Raw genomic sequence first — 4,893 nt, forward strand, 5'->3', positions numbered from 1 at the left:
TTGTTGTAACCATGCAATTTGTTTTCCTTCTAGAAAATTACATTTGGAAACCATTTGAAGATCAACCGTTCCGACACCTCGGATCAATACAAAACCAATTCAGGTTAGTTTTGGTCATAGTCCTTGCTTGAGATTGTGATATGTTTGTGCACGATGTAATGCTTCTGCTAACCTTTTCTGCCTGTACAATCATGCATGAATAAAGTGCATATGTGTATATATATATATATATATATATATATATATATATATATATATATATATATATATATATATATATATTCAAAAGAATAATGAGAAGAAAGCATTCGGAATTGGTGACCTTTAACAAATCTGAGCTGTATGAGCAAATATGGATTTGCTTTAGATGTGTAGTACTTATCTGACAAAGATAAGCAGGAAAACAAAACCGAGCTTATGGAAATGTTTAGCTTTAAAGTGTACTGTGGTATACCGTACTGAATGTGTTTTTTTCCCCCCATTATCTCTATTTTTCCATCTGGGTAAGCAGTGCTGGTGTGGATGTATCTGAGACTTTCTTTTCACCTTGAGGTAAGATCGAGGAGATATTTGTGTACTGCATATGTACACAAAAAAATAGCTTAGTGGTTAAGGTGTTGGCATTCACTAAATTCCAGGGGTTTCGTTACCACGACGTAAAGTGGGCGTGTTTCTGGTGGTCTTGGAAAAATGCCCTCTTTAAAAAAAAAGAGCATACTTACGATAGATAATGAAGGACAAAACAGTCATACAAGTAATTTTTTTATTTTATATCTATTATGATTTATTATCTTACAGTTAAGCTATTTTTTAAAACAAATAAACAACCAAAAACTAGGGTTAGGGTTAGGGTTAGATTATCAAATAGGCCACGCCTACCTGATGACGCAATATCTGTTACGCTGTTCTGAAATCCCTGGAAATGAGTGCATCCCTTAAGGTGTTGGCCTATTGATGAGAAGGTTGTGAGGGCAAATCCCAGGTCCATTAAAATTAAGCAGCCACGGTCAAGCCCTTGAGCAAAGCCCTAAACCCTCAGTTTACATTTATGGCATTTGAAGGAGAAGAAGCCTTTATTTTGTCACATATACATTACAGCACAGTAATGTACACAGTAATGCTTTGTCTATCCAAACTTTGGAGGTTGGGGTCAGAGAACAGGGTTGGTCATGATAAATCATCCCTGGAGCAGAGAGGACTAAATGTTTTTTTTACAGTCACTTCATGTGTTTTCTGTGATCAGATAGCTATCCGATGGTAAAAAGACCAGGTCTAAATGCCCTTCTAAACGGTTTCGAGACGGATATAAATCCGATCGCTCAAACCCCTTCAGGAGGTGGTCTGGGACGCGTTTCAGATGAAACTGGACAGGTGTAAATGCATGTGGTTGTTTAAGCCACATACGTCAGCGCTATACTCCTCCCAAACGGAGGTACGTCACTCGCAGGTGACTCGCGAGTCGTGCATCGCGCCAGAAACAAATATGTTTTCCCACCAGTGCTGTCTCCGATCTTTCACCCAGGCGTCTCGTTGGGTCTTAAAATGCACTGCTGCTGCCAGCGAAAATGCAGCAAACAGTAAATGCTGTTTTTTGTAGCAACCGCACACACCAAAGCGTGCTCCATTTCAATTACCCCGGAAATGAGGTAAAATATATTTGCATATTGGGCGGGAGTAGAAAGATCGGATCGATATCCGATTCGCCGAGACGCATTTATGTGGCCTAATGTAAACGGAACAGTTTTAACAAATCAGATAGCTATGGGATCAGAGACAACACATGAAGTGCCCAGGTGTAAAAAGGCCCAAAGGGTCTTACTCAATGGCCCAACAGTGACAGCTTGGCCAACAGATCCTCCAATCAACAACCCAAAGCTTTTTAACTGCTTAAGCAAAGACTCCCTTATCCAGAGTGACTTCCATTTTTATTACTTAAATCTTGCAATATTATTAATTGTTCATATATTTAACACTTTTAAAAAAATGAGATCGTGTCATAAGAAGCTCTTCCTCGGTTTGGAGGTGCGAAATAGACTCTATAGTGTAAAAACCTTCTTGATATAATTATTTCAAAGCTTGTATGACATTTAACAGTTTTTAATTAAGATGGAGAAGAAAGATTATTCTCAAGATGTTACACAAAGCTACACCTCGTTGGAACGCGAGCACTTTTTTCAGCATTAGCTGACTGACACGTCTAAACTCGGTGTAGTCTCAGTATACACCACTGACACACACACATAGACAGAGAGAAAAGAGCAAAAAGAGAGAGAGAGAGAGAGAGAGAGAGAGAGAGAGAGAGAGAGAGAGAGAGAGAGAGAGAGAGAGAGAGAGAGAATTTCTTCATATGCTTAAGACTACACAGTAATCATAATGGATGATCTGTGGAATTTAAAAAGACAGCGAAACGCTTAGGAAGGCTTTTTTTTTTTTTTTTTTTTTTAATTTATTTATTTATTTATTTTTTAATACATATGAGTCATACGTATATTACGAATGCATAGTCTTATAGAGCCTCTTACAGTAGTACTCCTACACACACACACACAGCAACAAACATTCATACATACATACATGCATGTACACACACACACTATCTCTTTGATGTGGTATCCTGAGATCTTCTGCGAGTCGGGATTTGATCCTTGTTTACCTCTCTGAACTCAGACTCCGTCTCAGACTCCGTGATATTCCCTCCTGACTCCGGATAGGCTGCGGAATATCCTCAATCCGTTCCACCTGTATCTGATGATGATGCAAGGCACCTTTCTCTTATTGTGATTTGGAAAGGTTCATCTAAAAGCAGCAGTTGTTCGATATTTTATCGTTGATATATAATTCGAAAAGGATATAGGATTCATTCATTCATTTTCTACCACTTAACCCGAACTACCTCGGATCACGGGGAGCCTGTGCCTATCTCAGGCATCATCGGGCATCGAGGCAGGATACACCCTGGATGGAGTGCCAACCCATCACAGGGCACACACACACTCTCATTTACTCACACACTCACACACTACGGACAATTTTCAAGAGATGCCAATCAACCTACCATGCATGTCTTTGGACCGAGGGAGGAAACCGGAGTACCCGGAGGAAACCCCCGAGGCACGGGGAGAACATGCAAACTCCACACACACAAGGCGGAGGCGGGAATCGAACCCCCAACCCTGGAGGTGTGAGGTGAACGTGCTAACCACTAAGCCACCGTGCCCCCCTTCGACAGGATTTGCTTTGTTTATATATATAATATATACAATTACACATACATACTTTGTCTAGCATCTTTGTACGTTCTTCTTTGTAGATGTAATGCTGCATTATCTGTTCAAATCTAATGTTGCTCTTGTCCTTTGTGGCAAAGTCCCCGTAATGCTAATATTAAATATTAGTCAAGGGAAAATGAGCTCCACACACACACACACACACACACACACACACACGCACACATTGAATTATGAACTAACAGAATTCTCGCCAGTGAAATAATATGTAAATCCTTTTGTCCTCAAATCCATGAGAAATCAGATGGGAGCCAGCGAGAAGCAAATCCGTCAGTCTCTGATCCATGGGTTTAGCCTGAAGATGAAAGAGAGAGATGAACAAAAAGAAAAAAGGGCTGTGGGAAAATTCCCTAGTATATCTGTGACTGTAATGTCTCCTAACCCTTTACTAGATAGTTCTGTACCATCATCTTTACTCATTCATAACATGTACGATATTCACATTCGGTTCCTTCCTTACTCTGAACAGCCAAACTAATGCCTTATGCTACGTATATTCCCATACCCTGATTTAATTCTCCACAAATGTCTTTTCTATAGTTATTTCTTTTTATGCTTACAATTAACTTCTATGTTCTGTAATAGTTTGTACTTTGTGCCTTAGCGCTAATTAGCTTGCTTGTGCTTGCTAATTAGCGAGAAGAATAAAGGTATTGAATGAGGTCATGTCAGATGATTATGTGCAGATGGAAGACTTGGTGTAATCCTTTTGAAATTGTAATATTCGCTGGCTCATGTTTGTATATAAACAGATTTTTTTTTTTTTGCCTGGATTGAAAAAGATTCTGAATGCCTCATGGGTAAACTCTGATACGTACAGGTCTCCAGTGATGACTCAATATCTCCAGCCTCCAAGCAATCATCTAACACACTTCAGCTATTAAATTATTGGAACAGTCCTTAAGATTGGGACCGAGATTCCTCCGAGGTGAATCGGTGTACAGACGATGGCGGGTATTAGAACCGGGTCAAGGTGGTGCTGTATCTACAGTGCATCTGCTCTCTGTGAAGATTATCAATCATCTCTTCACTCTTAAAGCTTTCCAGTTTGTGTGTGTGTGTGTGTTTTTTTTAAGGGGTCAGGGATGTTTTCTGCTTTCATACTGGTTTCCCCACCTTCTCATATGTCTCATAAGTAATTATTTTTGTCGTCTCATCTGTGATGTAATTCCTCATTAGCGATCTAAAATGTATCTACAGTACAGCCAGATTACAGGTCTTATATCTGCATCACTCGAACTCTACTTTTTGTTTTGTTTTTTAATTTGAGACTGTGTGAATTATTTGACCGCACAATATTCAATTCTATTTTATTCGCGTAGCGTTTTTAACAACAGACATCGTCACAAAGCTGCTTTACAGAACATAAATATAATACGAAAAGTTTAATACTATACAAAGATACAAACGTTCAAGATTAATATTAGACTTGTATTTAAATGTCTGTGTATTTATCCCCAATGAACATGTCTGAGGTGACCGAGGCGACTCGTTGAGGAAAAACGTAGACTTAGATGGAAGAGGAAGAAACCTTGAGAGGAACCAGACTCAAAAGAGAACTTCATGGTCTTTTGGGTGACACTGGAGCTGATACATCTCTTTTGCC

General features: G+C 39.3%; 1 long non-coding RNA gene across 1 annotated transcript; it reads left to right on the forward strand.

Annotated features, from left to right (window-relative positions):
• Nucleotides 1-505: 505 nt before the first annotated feature.
• Nucleotides 506-4,648, forward strand: LOC125145225. Its single transcript, XR_007143558.1, has 2 exons — nucleotides 506-552; nucleotides 4,108-4,648. It is a non-coding gene; the product is annotated as an uncharacterized LOC125145225 (long non-coding RNA).
• Nucleotides 4,649-4,893: the final 245 nt, after the last annotated feature.

Source organism: Tachysurus fulvidraco, chromosome 7 (genome assembly GCF_022655615.1).
Source record: "Tachysurus fulvidraco isolate hzauxx_2018 chromosome 7, HZAU_PFXX_2.0, whole genome shotgun sequence".
Lineage (NCBI taxonomy): Eukaryota > Metazoa > Chordata > Actinopteri > Siluriformes > Bagridae > Tachysurus > Tachysurus fulvidraco.